The 27,138-nt window shown below is 39.4% G+C and overlaps 1 long non-coding RNA gene across 1 annotated transcript in view; it reads left to right on the forward strand.

The window, feature by feature from the left end:
- Positions 1 to 9,919: 9,919 nt before the first annotated feature.
- Positions 9,920 to 27,138, forward strand: part of LOC138740561 (uncharacterized) — a 58,226-nt gene continuing 41,007 nt past the window's right edge. Inside the window, exon 1 of the long non-coding RNA XR_011342996.1 lies at positions 9,920 to 10,027. This is a non-coding gene — a long non-coding RNA (uncharacterized lncRNA). The remainder of the gene's footprint in view (positions 10,028 to 27,138) is intronic.

Consider the following 27,138-nt stretch of genomic DNA (forward strand, 5'->3'; position numbering starts at 1 on the left):
CTTGGCTGGACTCGGAGAGGAGCCGAGCCCAGGTGAGACACGGTTGAGAAATACACTGCCTTCTCTGAGGTAGCCACCTCCACTGCCCCAAGATGCCAAGCTTGAATCTGTGTCCAGATGCCTGCTCTACTTTGTACCTCCTTAAACCCCAGTCATGATTCACTCAAAACTCGCAGGAGCATTAAATCGTCAGTCATACAGCATGGAAATAATCCTTTGGCCCGCTGTCCAAAAGGCTTGTTCCTGTTGACACCATTCATGCTATACGTCTCCATTAACTGCCACCAGCCACCAAATTCTCCTGCCACCCACTCACACAGACAGCAATTTACAGTGAATTAACCCATGAACTGGCACATCAGCATATTGAAGGAAATAAAAGCAAGTAATCTCTGCACAGAATGCACCCAAGGTCAAGATCAAACCAGCATCTCTGCAACTGTGAAGCTACACCACATGTCCTGAGCCACTGTATTGATCAAAAATCAGATCTTTAGCTTGAGATTGCATCAAATGCATGGATTGAGATGCAGGAGTGAAGATTGAGGTTCAGTTGGAAGTATTCAGGTATTTAAAGGAGAAAGGTTTATTGAAGTTGTAATGGAGGAAGTTTGATAGAAATACCCTGAAGCCAGCAGAGTTAAGGTGTTTGTATTTGTTTACATTCAATATCATGTAGATAATAAATAGGAAACCAATGTTGTAATCCTGAAGTAATGATGATTATCTGGATCCAGGAGAAGAAATCTGGAGATAAAATGTTGATAGTACTTCACTCACAGTTAACAGTTATGAAATGAGTCAAAGAAAGATTATATGGACAAAGTCACAATGTTCCTGTTAAAGATGACATGCAAGATAGTTTTATAAATGGTTATATGGTTATGGTTATAATTCATAACCCAACACACTTCATGAAAATTACTTTCTTTAATGCATTTTAATTATTCTATAACTAAATGTGACAGTCTGTTTTGCACATAGCAAGTTCCTACAAATTGTTTTTTCTAAAAATTCAGGAGAGTGTTGGCCAGAGAGTGATCTGTTTGAATATCGCTGTGGGAGAGGTCAAAGTATAATTGTAAAGCATTAATGAATGACAGGACTTTAAAAAGTAAATGCTGAAGAATTTTGTGAAGAAATAATTTGAGGAAGTGAATATCAAAAATAGTTTTAAATATGCAAAAGCCATGGCAGAAAATAACATCCCCTCCAAACCAATGATGGTGCTATCAGTAGTCAACTAACAAAATAAAATTGAAAGAGTGGATCATGAACATCTTCAAGGTAAACCACTGCATTGATAAAAGCACCCTAGGTGAGATGCAAGGCATTACTGTTTAAAAATAAATGCAGCATAAAGGGAAATGCAGTATGAATGAGATTACATAATTTTGGTTGCCCATCAAATATTTTGTTTTGAATCTAATAACAGTTTTCAATGAGTTCATTGGATTTGGACTGTAAATTTTGTAACTTGAATGGAAAAACTACTGATTGATTATTAAACCTGAGACAGTTCTAGTATTGTAGGATTACGTTGTAATTTCAAGACACTGAACTATTTGAGCTGCAATACCCAAATACATTGGAGAAACTCAGCAGATCATGCAACATCCATCCGAAGTAAAGGGTAACCAATGTTTTGAAGTTGGACCCTTCATCAGGAATGGATAGCACATGCATTACATATGCATTATCCAATTATGTGGTTTTTCTAAAGAATTCAAGCAGAAGACATTGTCTTGATTTCCCTTTGAAGAACTCCACAATTGAACTGTTTTAGCATCAACATAATTGCATTCAAGATCTGATTCCCATTTATTTTTAAATTCACTCTTAGTATAGATTGGCAAGCTACTATTTAAAATAATATAAATAGATGAGGTCAGACCCTTTGTAGTGTACAGGGCTTCTCTAAGCAAATGCTTTTCAAATGGAATTCTGTTGAAATTAAAGGATAGTCTGTGTAACTGTTACGGACCCAGTGTCTAATCTAAAAATATTTGAATAAATTATGATTTGGTAGAATAAATTTACAAGACAATTGCTGAAAATTGGCAAAGTTATCTTGGCTATATAAATCTTCAGATGTTTTTTATACCACTATTAACCCAATTTTTAAAAATTCCATCTGCAATCAGGTGGGAGATATTGGGATTATTCCACAGAGATTTCCAAAACAATGAGGTATTTGTACTAATAATTTAATGATCTTCTTGCCGTACTGCAAAAGATTTTAGAATTATAGGGTTAGTAATATTTAAGAGTGTTTTCTTAGATGTTAAAAAGGTAAGAACTTTTAAGGGAACATTCTGATTCAGGTTTGATGCTGCCCTTGAACGATTAAAATATCTTGGTGTGGATTGCTCCATTGCTGGGTCTAGGACCAAAATGAAATCACAACCAACCAGACAGTGGTCCAAAGCTGTCGTAAATTTTAATACCAAATCATTAAAAAGGGATCATAGTTAATCAGCGTGTCCCTGTTCATTTTCAGTTCATAATTAACTAAAAGAATTCTGCTGTTCTTGTCTTTTTCTGTTGATATTGTTTAAACCTCACATTTTTATGAACAAGTATAGCTACTCCCCTTGCTTTTGTGGTAAATGAAGTATAGTAAATATGTCCAAACCAATCCCTTTTTAACTTTATATGTCTTGTGTCAGAGAGGCGAGTCTCTTGTATAAATGCAATATAGGTGGAATGTCTCTTGAAATACACAAGAAATTTTCCCCTCTTAATTGGAGAATTAATCCTCCATATATTCAAGATTAAGGTGTGACTAGTCATAAAATAAAGAAAATTAAAAAAAAATAGAGTTAGAGCAAGAACTATAAGAATGATTAAAAAACAGAACCATACCATATCCCCATACGAGACCACCTGTTAACACCCCCTACACTAAACATCCCCAGGGGGTAGGCTACTCTCTCTAAATAGACAAGAGGTTTTTTTTATACAGTAGTGCAAAAAAATTAAAAATGTCATGAGCGTTAAACCACTTTAATTAAGAATTCTGGGTTCTACAACCTCTCAACAAGTGCAGTCAAAGCCCAGGAGCATGTACATGAAAACTTGGTAAAGCAACAAGAATAGAACTTAGATTCAGTGGTTCTCAGCCTTTTTCTTTCCACTCACATACCACTTTGAGTAATTCCTGTGCCATCGGTGATTAGTAAGGGATTGTTTCAGGGGGTATGGGTGGGAAGGAAAGGTTGAGAATCACTGCTCTAGACCTAATTGTTACTGAAGAATTTTGCTTGGTGAACATGGTCAATGGCTCATTTCCTTTGGAGTTACAAAACTGTGCACATAACGAGTCAATTAGGTAGGATTAAAACAGTAGTTTTCAAGCTTTTTCTTCCCACCCACATACCACTTTAAGCAATCCCTCACTAATCACAGACCTCCTATGGCATAGGGAATACTTAAAGTGGTAAGTGAGTGGAAAGAAAAAGGTTGAGAACCACTGAATCTAAGTTCTATTCTTGTTGCTTTATCAAGTTTTCATGTACATGCTCCTCGGCTTTGACTGCATTTGTTTAGAGGTTGAGGAACCCAGAATTCTTAATTAAAGTGGTTTAATGCTCATGACATTTTTTTATTTTGTAAAAGTTTAGTAAAAGAAACATCACAAATCAAAAATATCTTTAAGGACTAGTGTGAGACAAAGTGTTGAGTCAACCTTAAAGAATCTATATTGTGAAACTTACTCATGTCCTCATATCAGGATCACAGCCCAATGATCACTTAAGTAAACGTCACTCACGGAGCAAGAAGACCATCATCCATTATTGTCATTAGATTTCAAAAGCTCCACCATTGCAGCTGGAATAACAAACCAGTTGGTGACTCCCTTATGTGTAACTCAAAGTTTAGCTGGAAAGTGCAGGGAATAGTCAATGTCCCTCTCCCATGGGCTCTTCTTAACCTCCTTGAAGGTGTCCTTAAGGCATTGCAATCTTGGGCTACAGTCAGGAAATATGTAAATCCTGTTAATGAATCTCTCCTTTTCACCTGGCCAGGCACATAATCTCCTTGTTATTAAAGTTGAGGAGCTTCACAATTTTAGGTCTTGGTCTCCATGAGTCATCACTACCAGGGGAATGGTTTTCCAAGCAGTGGGCTCTCTCGCCAGCCATGAGAGCAGGAAAGCTTCTGACATCAAAGATTTCTGATAGGATTTTCATTCCAAAAATACAGCTGCATCACGACCTTCAGCTTTCTCAGGGAGATTAAGAATCCAAATATTGTTTCACCTGCTCCCGATTTCCAAGTCATCCACTTTGCCAATTAACAACTGCCTCCCTTTCTCCAATTCCATGACGTGCATGGTAACTTTTATCGTCTTCATTAGCCAATACATGCCCCTCTATTCTCTTAACTTAGTCAGCTAGTATTGATACTGCAGATTCTATTTTAATTAACGAGGACTGGATGTCAGTTTTTTTTAATGTCAATTCGTGTTTATAATTTTCCTTGCTTTCCCAAATGGCCATCATAATTATCTTGAGGGTAAGTTTTTCCAGAGCCAGTCACCATCTTTGCAAAATATGAGGGTCTGGTTGTTCCTTCAGTTAGCGATAAAATGTCTTTCTTGCTTCTAAGATTATATCGTGACATGCCAGGGGAGCAGTGCTGCTGGTGCGCCAGATTGGCACCTTGGGGCAGCTCCGGCACCTTATCGAGCTGCTCCAAGCAACTCACGGGATTACTCTGGCACCTCCTTGTCATCATTTTTGTGGGCTACAGCACCTAAAAAATTAGCACTGCACCCCTGCTAGTAGCAGATGAGATTGCTTTGAAAATTTTAGGAATGCTGTTTAAACAATAACATAGCAAAAGAAAAGCGGCCCTCTCAGGATGCCTCAAGTGACCCCTCCTCCACCACCCCAGATAAAAGCAAGATTTCAGTGTCAGAGAAATTCTGTAGTCCTTTTAACAAATCATGTCTCTAAAACCTATGGTTCCACACATCAGCCCAAAATTGTGTGGAATTGATGGACAGATAAAATAGGTCCACACCACTGCAAGTATTTTAAGGCCAAGTCTATTGGCAAGCTAGTTTGGTCACAACTGCATCTAATAAGTATGAAAATTAATTCAGCAGAAATAAATTATGCCAAAGTAAACCACTCAACAAGTTGATAGAACATGGACAAATGAGCAGCTTCCTTACACAATCTGATTCTGCAAGGTGATTTTGGCCACTGGAGCCAGAGCATTTTGTGAAATAATGAAATTGACCTCATGGGTTTTGTGGGGAATTGAGAACTTTAAGTTAAACTTGTAATGCAAGCTTCAATGACAAAAAGATAATAGATCATAATAATATCTGAATTTTGTTTTTGTCCTTTAAATTTGTGTGCTGGAAAAATGCAAATTTTTTTTGTTTTAACATTCTGGGTGAAATGAATGGACAACATAATACATACCACCCTGTGTGTCATAATTATATTGCAACAAGGGATCCATTGTCTCAGAATTAAATAGGACATGGTGATTTACAATATTAAATATTAACAAAAAGCATGGGCCAAAGGAAGTGTTGCTGGACAAGCCATGTACGTAGTGAGCTTTGTTTTCTTTTCCAGATCAAACATCAACTTCAGGTGAAGTGAGATTATAACATGGGATTGTTTGCCTTCGAAAGAAAAGAAGTCAAGCATTTTTATCTTTAAAATCCAGATTACAATAGTTTACATTCATGCTTCATTTTAATTCTTTGAATTTTAGGATCTGGCTTCATTTACTGCCCATTGCTAATTGTTGTTGAATTTCTTGAACCTCTTCAAAACTTCTGAGAAAATTATGACAAAGTTCAACGGAGTCAGCAATTCCCGAATTTAGAGCTCATGATGACAAAGGAATAGTAATATATATTTCAAGTCAGGAGGACATGCAACTTGAAGGGGATTCCCGTCAGGTGGTACTGCTTCCCATACACCTGAGACCATTGTTCTTTTGGAGGTGGAAGTCATGGTGTTGGGGTAGAAAAGTACTGGTGAGTAATGGCATTTTGTAGGATGTACAGACAATAGACATCGTGCATGAGAGTGAGTGATGGATATAAAGGGCAGTAAATGGAGGGGGCGGGGGGAAATCAAGTGGAAATTCCCAACAGATGGAGAGAGTTAATCTATCCTCAAACTACTCCGGCACTCAACCAAAGTGGAAATACTCATTTACAGTTGAAGTGCAGAATAATAAGCATTTCTAGCTCACGTCCTGATCTTAATCCACGGTCAAGAGGACTAATTCATCAGAATTCTCTTTTTACTGCTTTAACTTAAACAAGTCAGTACCGACTAGGGATCAAAAGTGAATCTTCAGAATTAGAATTAGAATTTAGTTTTCACCTGTTCAACTATCAGAGCAAACTTACTTCAGGAGGGGCACTTAATCACAAACATTGCAGGAGGAGATAAATAAAATGACACTCAGTACCAAGGCTCTTTACCAGTAATTGAATCTTATTTTCTTTAAGCTGCCATACCAAGATTAGCTATCCCACTACAATATACTTACAATGAAAGAGTATTACATCAGCTTTTAGTAGTAATTTGCCCAGCCAGTCACATCATGCCCGAGCAGTCCAGATCATGCTTATCCCACGCCTCACCACTCTCAAGCCCCAATGCTATTCATGTGACCACGCTGACTATTTATGGCAGTGCAATTTTAAATGACCTTACTGTCATCCTATGAGGTCCACAATGATGAGGTCTCAGGTGGCAGATCCCAAATGTTTCAGCCCTGGCAAGGCATTCCAGGCACCCTCCATTCTGTGTAAAAAAAACTTAACCCTATAGTCTCCCCTAAACATTCTTCCCCTGGTGTTTGCTATTCCTGCCCTGGGAAAAAGGCACTGGCTGTCCATCCTATCTCAACTTACACACAAGATTAACCTTTTATGGCTTAGGTTTCAACAACCATCTTCTGGAGGTCTACATTACTGTGAAGAAAATGACATTGTTTTAAACTTAAAGTGTTACACTTTCACTTCAGTAAAAAAAGGTCAAATCCTTTATCAATTTAAAATTCCAATAAACTTATTGAATTTCAAGGCACAGACTTAGTACGGTCAGCACCTTACAAAATTATGTCTTGTTAAATTTTAGAAGATTTTTCAACATAAACGGTTGCAGTGAGCAACCAATGAAAAGAAGCATCCATCTATTGGTCTGATATTGCAACCATCTGGTTTAAACACCCAGCATCAAACTTCAAAAGCTATTGACTGGATTCTTAGCATTGCATGCCACAAAGTATTTTTGAGGGGTCAGAAAGTTTTGTCTAAGTAATTCAGAGATAGAATTCATTCTTTGCATGTTGACTCATTTACTGCCATTGTCAATATTTCTTCATTTTATTTCAGGATGAATTGAATACAGATTGATAGTGGCTAATGGATACAATGTCTAAGGCTTGGTGGAGAAGATTTCCTTTATGTCTTCTGGCAACAAAATTCCCTTTGTGTCCAAGTAATTTTCCTGTATCTGGTGCAGGCAGGAAATCGGAGTAAGGGGTAGAAACAGAAGGTGATTCAAATCCAAGTGTAGGTATCAAGAGAAGGGAACTTGCATTTCCCAGAGGGGATTGCACACTGGACTTTGTCCTTTTTTAATGTATTTACAGGTTTTTCTGTAACAGCATTCTGGAAGATGTTGGTGAATGTTGCAACATGTAGGTCAGATTAGATGAAATGGGGATTGAGAGTTGGTCAAAGAGGTACCAAAGAATTCCATAAACATTATCCATCAAGTTGTTTCTCAGTGTCTTGGAACACCGTAGGGTTATGATAATATTCAGCCACTCAGCAAAACTAGCAAGTGATAGAAGATGGAAGGTCGAATCACAATGAAAAATTCAAGATGGACATCAGTAATTAAAGCAGGAAATGGTGGAGATTCTTGGCAGGTCCTATACAACTGTAGACAGAGAAACTGTTGCATTTCAGTTTGATGATCTTTAATTAGATGCCAGACCATAGACCAGGCCATCAGATACTTGGCCACAGTTATTAGGATAGAAGTAACTCCCAATTACTTGTATGAGGGATAAAGAAAATTCAAAGTCTAAGTCAAAGTTGAAATTGAGAATAAAGAAGCAAAACAAACTACATTTTGGATATCTAAAATTAAATATCACAATTACACTATGATCCAAAAACTCCAAAAGACTGGAAGTTATGTAAAATTGATAGGCTCTTATTCACAATAGAATGGAGTCATGTCCTTGTTGGTCGACTCTCCTGAACTGGGGAGGGGGCTGTGGGACAGTCACACTTATTCAGGAGTCTGTGGGAGGAGCCACAGGTACCATCACCCCATGGGCTTGCCCAGACAATTAAATATACAGTGGTTTACCACACACATTATGTTAATTGATTTTTTTTCCTAACTGTCTTATACCAGTTTGGACTCGGCTTTGGATGAGAAGTCAGAGCATGTTCTATTTACGTTAGTCAGCTTAAAAAATGCCTTGCCTTTCTGACCAAAGGAAATATTTTGCCTCTACCCGTAAAAAGGTTTGTCAGAACACCTTCCCAAATCGAACAACTATCTAAGTGGCCTCTTTTGCATCTGCATAAATTTTATTCCTCGACAATTCATCAAAAGGACACAAGAAATAAGAGCAGGAGAGGGCCATCTGGCCCATTGAGCCTGCTGTGCCATTCAATGAGAAAATGGCTGATCAGGCCATGGACTCAACTCCAACTATGTCTTTTCCCCAGAACCCTCAATTTCCCAACTATGTAAAAACCTGTGTCTTTAAAATATTTAATGAAGCAACTTCTACTGCTTCCTTGCGCAAAGAATTCCACATATAACAAGGCAGAGCCTGAGGAAAAAAGCCAAGGAAATACAAGGACATGTTACAGGAAGATTACTTTCAAAGCCAAAGCAACTTTGGAGCAGATTTACTCGTTTATAATAAATACTTTACCGAAACTGGGCGAAATCCTTCACATTTGCTTTGATTAAAAGATTTTCAAATAAAGATAACATTTAGCATGCTAGAATCTTTTTCCAAGTCATTTTGTTTGAAAGTGTTCTTACATTACTTGTGAAATATCAAAATATCCCAAGGCCATACTTAGTTTCTTTGTTATTGCAGTATTCTAATACCACTTTGTGCTAGAGGCAATATACCACACAGCAAGCTATGTGTACAGTGAAAAAGTTCAATAGTTGCCAGGTACTTCTGTCCTTTTAACATCACTAAATCAAATATTCCCCCCACGATCATCATCTCATGTTGTGAGTGAAAATAGCACCATTTTTGGATACATACATAATACAAAGAATTGTCTCTCATCTGCTATTGATTAGTGTTTGCAATGGGCCTGCTAAGCCAACAGTATCACTCCTTGACCATATATTGCTCACATCTGAAATGAACCAAACAACTGGAATGTCTCACTTTTTTGATTCACTTGTTGACTTGGAGATTAAATGAAAAGTTTATTTCCTTTTCCATAAGATCTGCTCAATCTCATTAGCAACTGAAAAATCCCAAAATATGTAGTCCTTCAAATGCAGGAGGCTCAGTGAACAAACTAATGTGTTTTAGCATGTGAGACCACAGGAGAGTGAGTCGAGATAATGATTATGGTACACAGAGGCAGGGAGAGAACAAAAAATGAAATTGGGCTGGGTTGAAACTGCAAACAACTGTCAGCACATTATTGGTTTATCAGAATACTCAGAGGTTTTTGAAGTTTTTTTTTATAAAGTAGTAAGTGTTTGGCAAAAAAAAATGTCCCACAAGTAGAGACTTGAAAGGGTGTGCCTTCTTGCAAAATAATGAATCTATACACAAATTCATCCATTATCGTAGTCTCAATGACATCATAATTCATGCAATTATTTGGGTGTTATCAGCCTTTGAAATAAAAGGTGAATTCAGCAAAGACAAAGTGAACTCGAGAGTGTGAAGTGACCTGTGCAATTTAGTACATTTGTGATTTAGAGGTCGTGCTCTCTGGGCAGAAGCTGATGTTTGCATCAGTCCTACAAATGTGAGTTTCAGGTGAGTGTTGGGTGGGGCAATTAGGCGACCCACCCAATTTTATTGGTGAGATGCCGAAATAACTGTGATGATTTGATTGAATCCAGTTTTCATAACACAAAGGAGCAGAAATAGGCTATTCAGCCCCCCATCAAGTCTGCCCTCACCATTCAATCACGAGCTGAACCATTTCCCCATGCTTTGCCTTCTCCCCATGACCTGTGATGCCCTGGCTCATCAAGAACCTATCAATCTCTGTCTTTAATACACCCAATGACCTGGCCTCCATGTCCACTTGTGGCAAAAATTTTCATAGATTTACTACCCTTTGGCGAAAGAAATTCCTACATCTCTCCATTTTAAGAGGACACCCTTTCGTCCTGAACTTTCCCTCCATGGGAAACAACCTTTCTACACAACCTCTGTCCATGCCTTTCAACATTTGAAATGTTTCAATCTCCAAAATTCCAACTAATGCAGGCCAAGAGCTGTCAAACACTCCTCATATAACCTTTTCATTCCCAGAATCATCCAGGTGCACCTCCTTTGAACCTTCTCCAAAGTCAGCACATAATTTTTTATTTTTATTTTTTATTTTTCACACCATAAATCACATTAGCCATGATATACACTATTTCTTTTTCACACATATACAGTGACTTTTTCTCCCCCCCCCCTTTCCTCCCAAACCACCCCCGCACCCCCCCCCCTCATCCATTTTAGGTATACAATCTAGGTTGCATTAATTCAGTCAGACAATGTTGTCATTCAACAAAAATACACCAGAAATTCTACAGAGTTCATTCTTTTCTTTCCTTCTCCTTCCATCAACTTAGGTAATGTTTGTCCCCGGTAGGTTTTCGCTATTGTATTTAATGTAAGGCTCCCATACTTGTTCGAATATTTCAATATTATTTCTTAAACTATATGTTATTTTTTCTAATGGAATACATTTATTCATTTAAATTTAGTAGTTTCTTCCTTTTAATTTGGTTATGTATTCCATTAATATTTAAAGACATATAGTTCAGCGTAGCCCTTTTATATTTTGTTTATCTTCTCTTTCCGTTTTTCCATCATTACCTTTCCTCCTTTTCCATTTCTGTTTTCTTATTTTCAACTCTTTATAAGACAACATTCCTACAACATCCAACATTTTCCTTATTCTCCTATTTCTATCTTATTTATCCCCAATCTCCCCTTCACCGTCAGCACATAATTTCTTGAGGAGCCCAAAACTGCTCAATACTCCACAAAGTCTCATCGTGCCTTGTAAAGCCTTATCACATCCCCATTCCTCATAAATTTCTTCCCTCTCACCTTAAACCCATGTTCTTGAATTATTTTACCTGACAGAAAACCTTTAAGCATTCACATTATCCATGTCCCCATGAATTTATAGACTTCTCAAGGACACCCCTCAGCCTCCTCTACTTCAGCGATTAAAAAATCCCAAGCAAATCCAGTCTCTTCTTGTAGCTTGAACCTTCCAGTCCTATGAACATCCTTGTGAATCTTTTCTGCACCCCTTTCCAGCTTAATGACATCCTTGCTCATCTTCCTTTTGTAAATATACTTTCTGGTTAAAGTATAACCTTCTTGGGTATAAAATTCCAAATATTATAACCCTCAGAATAGAAATGTCTCATCTTAATTTGGAATGGTCAACCTTTTATTTTGACACTGGTTCTGGATACATCTCTATCGACCATTCACTTAACCTGTTCATAAGCTCCTGAAGGCTTTTTAACCCTCTCACAACTCAGAGCCACACAGCTTCATATCAGCCGCAAATCTCTGTGTTTTTGTTCATCCCCTCATTCAAATCATTGATGTAGATCAAGAGCAGCTGGGCTCCCAGTACTGATGCCTGCAGCACACAGGTCACATCCTCATAACCTGCAGCTGGAGAGTATACCCAATCAGCATTGATTGCTTTCCTGATCATATGCTGCACTCCTGATAAGGCTATAATTACTGATGGCACTTTTAATTCCCTTTTCTGAAAATAATGTTTTGTACTGCTAAACCTAGGTATGGATTCCAGTATTATCAGAGTAAATATACTTTTTTTTTTTTTTTTTTTTTTTTTTTTTTTTTTTTTATTTTTCACACCATAAATCACAATAGCCATGATATACACTTTTTCTTTTCCACACATTTACAGTGACTTTTTCTCCCTCCCCCCTCCCTCCTCCCAAGCCACCCCCCCATCCCTCCCCCCTCTCATCCATTTTAGTTATACAATCTAGGTTGCATTAATTCAGTTAGACAATGTTGTCATTCAACAAAAATACACCAGAAATTCTACTGAGTCCATTTTTTTCTTCTCTTCTCCTTCCATCAACTTAGGTAATGTTTGTTCCCGGTAGGTTTTCGCTATTGTATTTAATGTAAGGCTCCCATACTTGTTCGAATATTTCAATATTATTTCTTAAACTATATGTTATTTTTTCTAATGGAATACATTTATTCATTTCTATATACCATTGTTGTATTTTCAAATTATCTTCCAATTTCCAGGTTGACATAATACATTTTTTTGCTACAGCTAGGGCTATCTTAACAAATCTTTTTTGTGCATCCTCCAAGTCAATTCCAAATTCTTTATTTTTTATGTTACTTAGGAGAAAGATCTCTGGATTCTTTGGTATATTGTTTTCTGTTATTTTATTTAATATCTGATTGAGATCATCCCAAAATTTTTCTACTCTCTCACATGTCCAGATTGCATGAATTGTTGTTCCCCTTTCTTTTTTACATCGAAAACATCTATCAGATACTGTTGGGTCCCATTTATTTAACTTTTGCGGTGTAATGTATAGTCTGTGTAACCAATTATATTGTATCATACGCAGCCTCGTATTTATTGTATTTCTCATCGTTCCAGAGCATAACTTCTCCCATGTTTCCTTTTTTATCTTTATATTTAAATCTTGTTCCCATTTTTGTTTAGTTTTACCATTTGTTTCCTCATTTTCCTTTTCTTGCAGTTTAATATACATATTTTTTATAAATCTTTTGATTAACATTGTATCTGTAATCACATATTCAAGGTTACTTCCCTCTGGTAAACTCAAGTTGCTTCCTAATTTATCTTTCAAGTAGGATCTCAGTTGGTAATATGCCAGCGCTGTATCTCCCGTTATATTGTACTTATCTCTCATTTGTTCAAAGGATAAGAATCTACTTCCTGAAAAACAATTTTCTATTCTTTTAATCCCTTTTTTTTCCCATTTTCTAAAGGCAAGGTTGTCTATTGTAAAAGGGAGTAGCTTATTTTGCGTCAATATTAGTTTTGGTATTTGGTAATTTATTTTATTTCTTTCTACATGTATCTTCTTCCATATATTGAGGAGATGGTGTAATACTGGAGAAGTTCTATGTTGTACCAATTTTTCGTCCCATTTATATAATATGTGTTCAGGTATCTTTTCCCCTATTTTATCTAATTCTAGTCTCGTCCAGTCTGGTTTTTCCCTTGTTTGATAAAAATCTGATAGGTACCTTAATTGTGCGGCTCTATAATAATTTTTGAAGTTTGGCAATTGTAAGCCTCCTTGTTTATACCATTCTGTTAATTTGTCTAGTGCTATCCTCGGTTTCCCCCCTCTCCATAAAAATCTCCTTATTATTTTCTTTAACTCTTTGAAGAATTTTTCTGTCAGTTGTATTGGCAATGCCTGAAATAAGTATAGTATCCTTGGAAAAATGTTCATTTTAATACAGTTTATCCTTCCTATCAGTGTTAGTGGTAGCTCTTTCCAATGCTCTAAATCGTCCTGTAGTTTTTTCATTAGTGGATTGTAATTGAGTTTATATAATTGGCCTAGATTTTTGTTTATTTGCACACCTAGGTATCTTATTGCCTGCGTTTGCCATCTGAATGGGGATTCCTCCTTAAATTTTGAGAAATCCGCGTTATTCATAGGCATTGCTTCACTTTTATTTACGTTTATCTTGTATCCCGACACTTCTCCATATTCCTTCAATTTCTTATATAGTTCTTTTATTGATAGTTCTGGTTCTGTTAAGTACACTATCACATCATCCGCAAACAGACTGATTTTATATTCCCTGTCTTTTATTTTTATTCCTTTTATATTATTATCTCTTCTTATCGATTCTGCTAGTGGTTCTATAGCTAGCGCAAACAATAATGGTGATAGTGGGCATCCCTGCCGCGTTGACCTGCTTAAGTTAAATTGCTTTGATACATGTCCATTTACTGTCACTTTCGCTAACGGTCCCTTATATAATGCTTTAATCCAATTAATATACTTCTCCGGTAAACTGAATTTTTGCAATACTTTGAACAAGTAATTCCATTCTACTCTGTCGAAGGCCTTCTCTGCGTCTAAAGCAACTGCTACTGCCGGTGCTTTATTTCCTTCTACTGCATGAATTAAGTTAATAAATTTACAAATATTGTCTGTTGTGCGTCTTTTTTTGATAAATCCAGTTTGGTCTAAATTTACCATTTTCGGTACCTGTTCTGCTAATCTGTTCGCTAATAGTTTAGCTATTATCTTATAATCTGTGTTTAGCAAAGATATTGGTCTATATGACGCTGGTGAGAGTGGATCTTTCCCTTGTTTTAGTATCACTGTAATTATTGCTGTTTTACATGAATCTGGTAAGTTTTGTGTCTCATCAATCTGGTTGATTACATCCAGGAGGGGCGGTATTATTAGGTCTTTAAATGTTTTGTAGAATTCTATTGGGAGTCCATCCTCTCCTGGTGTCTTATTATTTGGTAAATTTTTTATTATCTCTTGTATTTCTACTGTTCCAAATGGTTCTGTTAATTTATTTTGTTCCTCTATTTGTAGTTTTGGTAGTTCAATTTTAGTCAAAAATTCATCTATTTTCCCTTCTTTCCCTTCGTTTTCGGTTCGGTATAATTGTTCATAGAATTCTCTGAAGTTTTCCTTAATTTCTTTTGGATTATATGTAATTTGTTTGTCTTTTTTCCTTGTTGCCAATACCGTTTTCTTAGTTTGCTCTGTCTTAAGCTGCCATGCTAGGATTTTGTGTGTTTTTTCCCCTAGTTCATAATATTTCTGTTTTGTCTTCATTATATTCTTCTCCACCTTATATGTTTGTAATGTTTCATATTTTATTTTTTTATCCGCCAATTCTCTTCTTTTGGTTGTATCTTCCTTTATTGCTAATTTTTTTTCTATGTTTATTATTTCCCTTTCCAACTGCTCTGTTTCCTGATTATAGTCCTTCTTCATCTTGGTTGCATAACTTATTATTTGCCCTCTAATGAATGCTTTCATTGCGTCCCATAGTATAAACTTATCTTCCACTGATTCCGTATTTACTTCAAAGTACATTTTTAATTGTTTTTCAATAAATTCTCTAAAATCCTGTCTTTTAAGTAGCATGGGGTTTAATCTCCATCTATACATTCTTGGAGGGATGTCTTCTAGCTCTATTGCCAATAACAGGGGTGAGTGGTCCGATAATAGTCTAGCTTTATATTCCGTTTTCCTAACTCTCCCTTGTATGTGGGCTGATAACAGGAATAGGTCTATCCTTGAGTATGTTTTATGTCTAGTCGAGTAGTATGAGTATTCCTTTTCTTTTGGGTTTTGTTTCCTCCATATGTCCACAAGTTTCATTTCTTGCATTGATTTAATTATAAATTTGGTTACTTTGTTCTTCCTGTTAATTTTTTTCCCCGTTTTATCCATATTTGGATCCAAATTCAGATTGAAATCCCCTCCTATTAGTATGTTCCCTTGCGTATTAGCTACCTTCAAAAAGATATCTTGCATAAACTTTTGATCTTCTTCGTTAGGTGAATATATATTAAGTAGATTCCAAAGCTCTGAATATATCTGACATTTTATCATAACATATCTCCCTGCTGGATCTATTATTTCCTCTTCTATTTTAAATGGCACATTTTTGCTAATTAATATAGCCACTCCTCTTGCTTTTGAATTATACGATGCTGCTGTTACATGTCCTACCCAATCTCTCTTTAATTTCTTGTGCTCCAATTCAGTTAAATGTGTTTCTTGGACAAATGCTATATCAATTTTTTCCTTTTTCAGTAAATTTAGTAGTTTCTTCCTTTTAATTTGGTTATGTATTCCATTAATATTTAGAGTCATATAGTTCAGCGTAGCCATTTTATATTTTGTTTATCTTCTCTTTCCGTTTTTCCATCATTACCTTTCCTCCTTTTCCATTTCTGTTTTCTTATTTTCAACTCTTTACCAGACAACATTCCTACAACATCCAACATTTTCCTTATTCTCCTATTTCTATCTTCTTTATCCCCAATCTCCCCTTCCCCTCCTGAGTTGCCCTTTATCCCTTGTCGGACAACCACATCTCCCCTCTCCATTTGGATTTGCGAATCCACTCGCAAGCGTCAACTGATTTTGCAGTGACCGCTCTTTTCCCCCCACCCAGCCCCCCCCAGAAAAGATTTCGTTTTTTATATGTCACAAAGGTCACTCTTTTAGTTCCCTCCTTATTCTCTCTATTCCATTACCTTCCCTTATTAATTCTTGTCTATACTTTCTATGTTTTCCTCTAATTACAGATACTTTCACATATGCCCGTTGTCTCTATTCACTCTTATACCTCTTTACCCGCATACATATCAATCGTGGTCATTTTTACCCTCCTTACCCGTCTTCATCCCTCAGTCTATTTTTGTCTTTACCCACATACATATCAATCGTGATAATTTTTGCTCTCATTACCCGTCTTCATCCCTCAGTCTATTTTTGTAATTGTTCTGCAAATTTTCGTGCTTCTTCTGGATCCGAGAATAGTCTGTTTTGTTGTCCTGGAATAAATATTTTCAATACCGCAGGATGCTTCAGTGTAAATTTATATCCTTTCTTCCATAAAATCGCTTTTGCTGCATTGAACTCTTTTCTCTTCTTTAGGAGTTCAAAGCTTATATCTGGATAAATGAAGATTTTTTGCCCTTTATACTCCAGTGGTTTGTTGCCCTCTCTTACTTTTTCCATTGTCTTCTCCAGCACCTTTTCTCTTGTAGTATATCTTAGGAATTTTACTACAATAGATCTTGGTTTTTGTTGTGGTTGTGGTTTAGGGGCCAATGCTCTATGTGCCCTTTCTATTTCCATTTCTTGCTGTAGTTCTGGACATCCTAGGGCCTTAGGGATCCATTCTTTTATAAACTCCCTCATATTCTTGCCTTCTACATCTTCCTTAAGGCCCACTATCTTTATGTTATTTCTTCTGTTATAATTTTCCATTATATCTATTTTTTGGGCTAGTAATTCTTGTGTCTCTTTAGTTTTTTTATTAGATTCCTCCAATTTCTTTTTTAAGTCTTCTACCTCCATTTCTGCTGCTATTGCCCGTTCTTCCATCTTGTCCATTTTTTTCCCCATTTCTGTTAAGGTCATATCCATTTTATTTATTTTCTTTTCTGTGTTGTTTATTCTTCTTCTTAAATCATTGAATTCCTGTGTTTGCCATTCTTTAAATGACTCCATGTATCCTCTAACAAGAGCAAGTACCTCCTTTACCTTGCCTATCTTTTCTTCTTCTATTTCCCTGTACTCTTCCTCTTCCTCTTCTTCTTCCTCTAGGTTGACCATCTGTTGTTTCTTTGCTGCCCTTTCCTCCTCTTCTTTCTTGTTTCCATTGTCTTCTGTGGTGTCTTCTTGCTGCAGGTGTTCTGCAGCTGTCGTTGCCGGCTGTGGAGATCGACTCCCCAGCTGGTCCCCCCTCCCGTCGGTGTGTTTTTTTGTATGCGCATCGCGCATGCGCGAGGAGTCGCGCATGCGCGGTTGCGCACTTTTACTCGGCTCTGTGAGCCATTGTTGTAGTTCTCTTTCTACCGACCTGAGGTAGTGGGGTCTTCTCTCCGCAGCGGGCCTCTTCGGACAGGTAAGGCCTTCACCTTTTTCCTCCGTTGTCTTCTCTTCCTCTCTTCTTTCCGTTGATTTTGATTTTTCTCCTTTTGTCTCCATCTTCTTTCCACCTTTATATTCACTTTTCTTTTACTTGTATTTCTGTGCCTTTGTATTTTCTCTCGTTTTTCCCGACTTTTCTGGAGAGGGCTGGAGTTCACCGTCCGGCCACTACTCCATCACGTGACTCCCTCCCAGAGTAAATATACTTAACTGAGGAACAGCACAATGCATGTAACACATTAGAGTGAATAGAACGTTACAGCACAGTACAGGCCCTTTGGCTCACCTATATGCCTAAACAAAAAAAAACTAAACCTTCCCTACCTCAATAACCTCTATTTTTCTTCCATCCATACATCGAAGAGTTTGTTAAATGCCCCTTTTGACCCAGCCTCCACCAGCACCCCTGGCAATACATTCCCGGCACCCACAACTCTGTGTAAAAATAAAACTTACCCCAGATGCCCCCCCTAAACTTTCCTCCCTTCAATTTGAACAAATGTCCTCTGGTATTTGGTATTCCTGCCTTGGGAGAAAAGTGAGAGTTGGCCACCTTATCTATGCCTCTCATAATCCTGTAGACCTCTATGAACTCACCTCTCATGGTTTTTCACTCTAGAGGAAAGCCCTAGTTCTGCTAACCTTGCCCATTAGACATAACTTCCAAACCAGGCAACGTCTTCGTAAATCTCCTTTGAATCTTCTCCGTAGCTTCTATATCCTTTCTGTAATGATGTGATCAAAACTGAACCCAATATTCTAAGTGTGGTCAGAGATTTATAGATCTGCAACATAACATCTTGACTCCTAAACTCAATCCCCCTGACTAATGAAGCCCAGTGAACCATTGGCCTTCTTAACTATCCTATAATTTGCACGGCAACTTTGAGAGATCTATGGATTTTGACCCCAAGTTTCCTCTATTTTTCCACACTGTTAAATATCCAATCATAAACTGTGAACTCTGTCTTCAATTTTGACCTTCCTAGTAAAGGATTGCTTAAGGTGGTTCGTGAATGGGAAGGGAAGGTTGAAAAATCACTCACTGAATTGTTTCCAAAATATTTTGCTTGAGAAAAATAGTAATTGGCCCATTTCCTTTGGAGTTATGAAACCATGCACATAACGAGTCAATTAGGTACGATTAAAACAGTGGTCTTCAAACTTATGACATAGGTAATACTTAGTGGTATGTGAGTGGAAAGAAAAAGGCTGAGAACCATTGCCTTAAAGGATAATTCACGATGATATGGAGGAAATATCGTACAATGAAAGGTTGACTATTGGATTTGAATTTAATGAAATCTAGAATGGGAGGTGTTAGGGGCTGAACAGTGCAAGTGCCTGGAGATGTTAACATCTCAAGTCAAGTTTATTGTCATCTGATTGTACAAGTGCAACCCAACAAAACAACTTTCTCTGGTCCTCAGAGCAAAAATATGCAGGCACATAACCAGACATAACACACATACAGACAAATAATACATATGCAGGACAAGTATTATAGCTAAAAAAATAAATAATAGTTTTGTATCAATGAGAGTCTCAGATGTTTAGTGTAAGACGTTCCTTCGGTCATTCAGCATTCTCACTGACCGTGGGAAGAAGCTGTTCCTCAGCCTGATGGTGCTAGCTCTGATACTCCCTTATCTCTTCCCCGATGGGAGTAACTGAAAGATGCTGTGTGCAGGGTGGAGGAGTCCGCAATGATTTTGTGAGCCCTTTTCAAACAACGATCCTGGTAGATCACATAGATGGGGGAAGGATTTCTGCGATCCCCTCTGCCCCTTTTACGGTCCTGTGAACTGACCTCCGATCCATTTCTCTGCAGCAACCGTACCACACTGTGATGCAGCTGGTGAGGATGCTCTTGATAAAGCATAATGCTCTTGATATAGCATAATGGAGGCCAATCGCCTTACCCACTTCAGTCTTCTCAGGAAATATAGTCGCTGTTGCGCCTTCCTGATAAATGCGGAGATGTTGAGTGTCCATGAAAAGTGACTAGTTAAGTGAACTCCAAGGAATTTGGTGCCTCTCCCTCTACTACAGAGATGTTGATGTGTGGTGGACGGTTGTCGTTTCTGGTCTTTCTGAAATCCATGGTCATCTCCTTCGACTTGTCCAGATGGAGACTCAGGTTATTAATCTTGCACCACTTCATAAGATTTTCCACCTCTTCTCTGTCGTGTGACTCATTGTTGTTGCTGATGAAGTCAGCTGATGGAGTGTCGTTTGCAAACTTGATCACACTGTTGGAGTTGGATCTGGTGATGCAGTTTTGGGTCAATAGCTTGAACAGGAGTGGGCTGAGCACACAGCCCTAAGGGGGCACCAGTGCTCAGCTAGACAGTGCACAATATTCTGCTATTGACCCAGACAGAATGTGGTCTTTCCATTAAGAAGAGCAAGATAGAATTCCAGAGAGGGGTACCGATTCCCAGCGAGGACAGCTTCTCCATCAGCCTCTGGGAATGATCATACGAAATGCCGAGCTGAAGTTGATGAACAGCGGCCTGGTGTATGAGGCATCTGTGAGAGAATGTGGGGCCTCTGGGCACAGTCTCAGAATAAGGTTATCCATTTGAGATCAAGAGAAGAAATTTTTTCTCATCCCAGAGTTCTACATCTTTGGAATTCCTTTGCCCTTTCCACTCCTTCCCCACCTAATAGAAAATGACGAGACTTGCTAAGCGCTGGAGCAAATTTGAGGAGCCGAATTCTTACTCGGATTTCTATCTCGTAACTGGGACTCGGTGAGGAGTTACTTGAGGAAAGGTTGGACAGGATAGGCTTGTACCACTGGAGTTTAGCAGAATGGGAGTAGATTTGAGTGACGACTATCAGGTCCTGGATATGAAGAGGATGTTTCTGCTTGTGGACGAAACTAGAACTCGAGGCCATTGTCTAAAAATTAGAAAAATGTGGCTATTTCTTCCCTCCCAGAGATTCTTCATGCATTTCTCAGCAAGCCAGCGAATAATCGAACTTAAAAGATGGAAGGAGTGGTACGTTCTTCCTGTGTTTGTGTGGGTTTTCCCCAGGGGGCTCCGGTTTCCTCTCACTGTTCAAATCATACTGGGGTTGTAGGTTAATTGGGTGGCACAGCCTCATAGACAGAAATGGCCTGTTACCATGCTGTATGTCTAAATTTAAACTTTAAAAAAAAAAGTCACATGACTATACATGAGAAGTAAATTTCGATTGCCAAAGTCAGGGAAAGCATATAACTTCGACCAGCCCCTAAAAGCTACAGTCCAAGTCACCTGGTAGCCATTTGTTAAAATAAACATGTGCCAGCTTAGTACAGCCCAATTGTTGAAAGCACGGAGATGCAGCAATTGAAAACAGCTGGAGGAGAGGGGTTGTATGAATTCAGTACCATCAAGGAATGAATGTTGAATGGTATGGTGAGATAGCAAAAGATTGCAGCTAGTTTACGCAATTGTAATAGGCACAGATACAGCAGATCACCTAGCAACGCGACCAGACACCCACGGATGCAACTTTGGAGGAGTCCCACTAATAATATTGCATACATTGGAGAAACTGGGAGTGCAATATTGCCCAAGGTACCAGGATGATAATTGTAACAGACTACACCCAGATACTAACGTCGCCCTGATTCAAGAACAACATGCATTAACCCCATGTTCAAAAGGGAAAGATCTTAGAAAGGAAAGAGTTAATTATGCAAAAGGGCCAAAGGTGGAGGTGGAACCAGAAAGCACCCGAGCGGGTTCGGTCCAACTGTGGGTTAACACCAGAAAAATGTATGACTGAAAGGAAGGTTGAAAAGAGACCTAATACTGCAAAAAACATTTTTTTCTGTATAGCAGAGACAGAGAAGGTACTGGGAAAGGTTTTACAGAATTTGCAGGAGGAAAAACAGGGGTGCAGTGCCACTGCTCCGGCACCTCATGCGGTCACTGCTCCGGCACCTCATGCGGTCACTGCTCCGGCACCTCATGCGGTCACTGCTCCGGCACCTCATGCGGTCACTGCTCCGGCACCTCATGCGGTCACTGCTCCGGCACCTCATGCGGTCACTGCTCCGGCACCTCATGCGGTCACTGCTCCGGCACCTCATGCGGTCACTGCTCCGGCACCTCATGCGGTCACTGCTCCGGCACCTCATGCGGTCACTGCTCCGGCACCTCATGCGGTCACTGCTCCGGCACCTCATGCGGTCACTGCTCCGGCACCTCATGCGGTCACTGCTCCGGCACCTCATGCGGTCACTGCTCCGGCACCTCATGCGGTCACTGCTCCGGCACCTCATGCGGTCACTGCTCCGGCACCTCATGCGGTCACTGCTCCGGCACCTCATGCGGTCACTGCTCCGGCACCTCATCACTCTGGGTGGCAGCCACCCCACCTGCTGAGTGCTATTCTGAATGTACAAGGTATTTGCTTCTTCCAATGCAGTTTGTCCTTGTTTGGTCTCCATTATACAACACCAAATAGAACATGGTGGACACCAAAGCCAGGTCTTGCAAGACCTCCATGTCAGCATTTTTGATGAGCTCTGGCCCCTAAAAAATGAACACTGCACCCCTGGAGAAAAGGCCCAATGCCCCCTGGAAAGCTGAATATGGACAGCAGGGACTTTTCAATACGCATGATCCAGATTCTTCACAAGATGAAGATGTACGATAAAGGCCTACTCATACTACCTATGTGACTTTTATCTGACTTGTACTTCACAACAAAAGAGCACTTGAATTCATCAGAAGTAACAGAATAGTGCAGCACAGCAGAGGGCCATCAGCCCATGATGTTGTGCTGACCTACACAAACCTACAATACCATCAATCTAAACCTTCCTTCCCTCTCTCACATCCATGTCCCTATTCAAGTCTTTTAAACATCCCTTTTGTATCACTCACCATCATTCTCAGCATCCACTTCTCTCTAAAAAAAAACTTTTGATACCTTCCCTAAACTTTCATCCACCCATCTTTAAACAGATATCCTTTGGCAAAAGTGAACAATAAAATTCAAAACACTCTGCATCCTTGATGTGAAAGGGGAGGGGAGAAATGGATTAAGAGTATTATATATACACAAAGTATAAGAATTAAAGTGGATGAACTGGAGGCTCAGTGGGAAATTGGCACGTGTGATGTTTGTGGGAATAACAGAGACATGGCTGCAATGAATATTCAAGGTTGACATCCAATCGAAAGGACATACTGGTGAGCAGAGGGAGTGGAGTGGCTCTGCTAGTGAGGAATGAAGTTCAGTCCCTTGCGAGGGGTGACATAGAATCAGGAGATGTAGGGTCAGCACAGGTAGAACTGAGAAATTGTAAGGGCAAAAAGACCCTGATGGAAGTAGCCTGGACGTGAGGTGCAAGTTGAATCAAGAGTTAAAATTGGAATGTTGCAAAAGCAATGTTACAGTTGTTATGGGGGATTTCAACATGCAGATAAAACTGGGAAAATCAGGTTGGTACTGCACCGCAAGAAAGGGAGTTCGTGGAGTGCCTCCGAGATGGATTCTTAGAGCAGCTTATACTAAAGCTTACCAGGGAGCCATTAGGAAGAAGTGATCATAATATGATGTTTTAATTTACCATTTAGGAGGGAGAAGGTTAAAAAAAATCACAAAAGTCAATATTAGGGGGGACTATGGAGTCATGATGAAGTTGCTGGTTAAAGTTGGCTGGAAAGATACCCCTAGTAGGGATGAGAGTGGAACAACAATGGCAGGCATTTCTGGGAATAATACAGAAGGTGCATGATAAGTTCATTCCAAAGAGGAAGAAAGATTCTAAGGGGAGTAAAGGGTGACTGTGGCTGACCAGGGAGGTCAAAGATAGTATAAAAATAAGAGGAGTACAACATAGTAAAGATGGGTGGGAAGCCAGAGGATTGGGAAACATTTAAAGAGCAACAGAAGGCAACTAAAAAGGTAATATGGGGAGAAAAGATGAGGTACGAAGGTAAGCTAGTCAAGAATATAAAGGAGGATAGTAAAAGCTTCTTTAGGTATATGAAGAGGAAAAAAATTAGTTCAGATTATTAAGGGATTGGACACGCTAGAGGCAGAAGTCCAGAACCAGAGGCCACAGTTTAAGAATAAGGGGTAGGCCATTTAGAATGGAGTTGAGAAAAAAAATCTTTCCACCCAGAGAGTGGAGGATCTGTGGAATGCTCAGCCTCAGAAGATAGTGGAGGTCAATTCTCTGGATGCTTTCAAGAAAGAGTTAGATAGATCTCTTAAAGATAGTGGAGTCGGGGAATATGGGGAGCAAGAATGGGGTACTGATTATGGATGATCAGCCATGATCACAGTGAATAGTGGTGCTGGCTCAAAGGGCCAAATGGCCTACTCCTGCACTGATTCTCTATTTTAGTAGCGCTGGACCTTTTCTGGAGTTTTGGATCTTACTCGCACTAATATCCCAACATACTATTAATTTACTCTTTTTTTAAAAAAAAAATGTCTGCTATCACCTCATGGCAAACTAATAAAAAAAAATTCATTTATCTCCCTCAAAGTTGGCATTTTATTGGAAATACGATGCAAGATGTGATGAGAAAAATGTTATTATTTTAAAGGCCATAGAGTAAAACTTGTACATTATTTCTCTTCATACCCCAGCATATTTTTAATTCACTCAAGAGGTTACATGGTGGAATAAATTTTTTTATTCATTTGAACCAGGCGAGTTTCTAACAAGCATGAAAAATAGAACCCAGTGTAAAGGGAGCTTGGGAAACAGCCTGGAGAACTGGATACCAAGCCATCAGGATTTTTGAACAGTTTAACAGATTAGAAAAGTTTTATGGAGCTTTACAGGATTCAACAGTTTTAACCATCAAATTCTTATGTTGGCAGGAACCACTGCACTTTAAAACTTCACATTCATTCTATTCATTATATTCTTTTCTACCCCTTTAACTAGTATTTTTGCTTATGTGGCCAAGTAACTTCTTTTGTGATTCACTAAATAAAATGCAAAAAAGTCCTTAAATTAGTCTCCGAAGGCCCTTTTACCCTGCCCTTGAAAGATAGTAATTAACTGCCTTTTAACTGCTTCATTTACCTGTGTGAACGCGATGAAACCAGAATGGGGGGGGGGGGGGGTGTCATTTTCATCCCAGTACCTACCTGCCAAGGTAGGTAGCATCATCGCATCAGCTCCATGTAAAAGGCTTATACACCATCCCGGGACACCAACGCTGCAATACTGCAGATCCCACCTCCTTTAACACCAGGATACCAGGTCCCCTATGTGAAAGGTCGCACTGAACCAGCTTTGCTTAGTTCAGTGTGCAAACTCCGATACGACCCAACCTGACTAAGCATAGGTCGTTGACCAGCCAATTTAGTGGGATCTCTGTGTAAAAGAACAAAATACTAGAGAAAATCAGCTGGTCAAACCGCATCCTTTATGTAGGAAAGGTAAAAATACATCAATGTTTGGGGCTTGAACCTTTCATCAAGGTATGGAGGAATGTTGGCAGGCGTCTGAACAAAAGGATGGGGGGGTGCAGGGGGAAGGCAGGAAATGATAGATGGAGAAGGGAGGGAGAGGACAACAGCAATCAGGGGGAGGAAGGATGGCTGGGTGGGTGGAAGGGAAAGGGACGACTGGAACTTCTCTGTGTAAAAGGGGCTGATTCAATTTATTGTTGAGGAATCTGAGGAATGTTCTTTGAATTAAAGGCTCAAAATAGTCCTGTGGACTATTAACAGAAAATTAAACATTCCCCTTGTAATGAGTAGCTAGAAATATTTAAAGTGCATTCCATCTGCCTCCAGCAGGCACAAAGCTAAATTTTACCCCTTGTATTCTGAAGCACCTTATAATGTTCAACTAGGGATGCCCAACATTTTAATTCAGACTTTACAAATTGGCTTTAAAAACCACAATTACCGATGTCTTTACCTCATTTTAGTCTGTTTACAGCTGCCAATAGATGTCTTGCCAATAAAACTCAACAAAATTTAGCCCTTAAATTAATATAATGACCATTGGTTTTAGCTTTGTTTGCTTGGCAAGCCAATGAATGACATTAATATTTTGAGTCCTTTCCCCCATTCAATCTCAAGTAAATCAGTCTGTCTCAGTGGTAAAGCACAAAAGTCCGCAGACACCATGGATGAAATAAAAATACACAATGCTGGAGGAACTCAGCAGGTCAAACTGTACTTTATATAGCAAAGATAAAGGTACATAACCAGTGTTTCAGGCTTGAACTCTTCATCAATGAATGGAAAAATCTCGGCAGATATCCGAATAAAAAGTAAGGGGGCAGGCATGGTCACAAAGGTAAAAACTGGAGGGAGGGCACAGCAGCGAGCAGGGGAGGAGAGATGGCAAGGTGAATAGAGAGGGAATGGGCTGAAGGAAAGAAGACAAGGGGAAGGGAGGGAGAAAGGAGAGCAGGTTAGCAGAAACTGGAGGCCAATGTTAATTCCATCCAGCTGGAGTGCCCAGACAGATATCAGATGTTGTTTCTCCAATTTACTGGTGGTCTTGGTGGGATAGTTCGAACATGGACGGACATGTGAATATAGGAGTGGGATGCAGAACTGAAATGGTTGGCCACTGGGAGGTCCCTCCATGACACCCTCACCCACACATTCTTCCCCACCAATTGCACCCTCTTCCCCCGCCCCCACCCTGGCACCTTCCCCTGTGGCCGCAGGCGGTGCCACTCTTGCACCCACGGCTCTTCTCTCTCTGCAGTTTTTGGCACTAAACAGGCCTTTCACAAGTGAAGCAACAGCCACCAGAGAGACTGGGTGCAGAATGGGAGACCGCTTCACTGAGTATCTTCACTCAGTCCGTGCCAGTGACAGAGGCCTCCCAGTGGCCAACCATTTCAGTCTGCAACCCACTCCCATACTCACATGTCTGCATTTGGCCTCGTGTACTATCCCACCAAGACCACCTGTAAATTGGAGTAGCAACACTTGATTTTCCAACCAGATGGCATTAACATCGACTTCGGTTTCTGCTGACCTGCTCTCCTTTCTCCCTCCCTTCCCCGTTTTCTTTCCCCTCAGCTCTCCATTCCCTTCCCTCTCCATTCACCCAGCCATCCCTCCTCTCCCTGCTTGCTGCTGTACCTCCCTCCCTTCTCCACCTATCACCTCTTGCCTTTGGGACCATACTCCTCCCCCTCACCATGCCTACATCTTTCCCATACCTCGATGAAGGGCTCAGCCCAAAACGCCGGTTATG

The sequence above is a fragment of the Narcine bancroftii genome, chromosome 8, assembly GCF_036971445.1.
Source record: "Narcine bancroftii isolate sNarBan1 chromosome 8, sNarBan1.hap1, whole genome shotgun sequence".
In the NCBI taxonomy this organism is placed as follows: Eukaryota; Metazoa; Chordata; class Chondrichthyes; order Torpediniformes; family Narcinidae; genus Narcine; species Narcine bancroftii.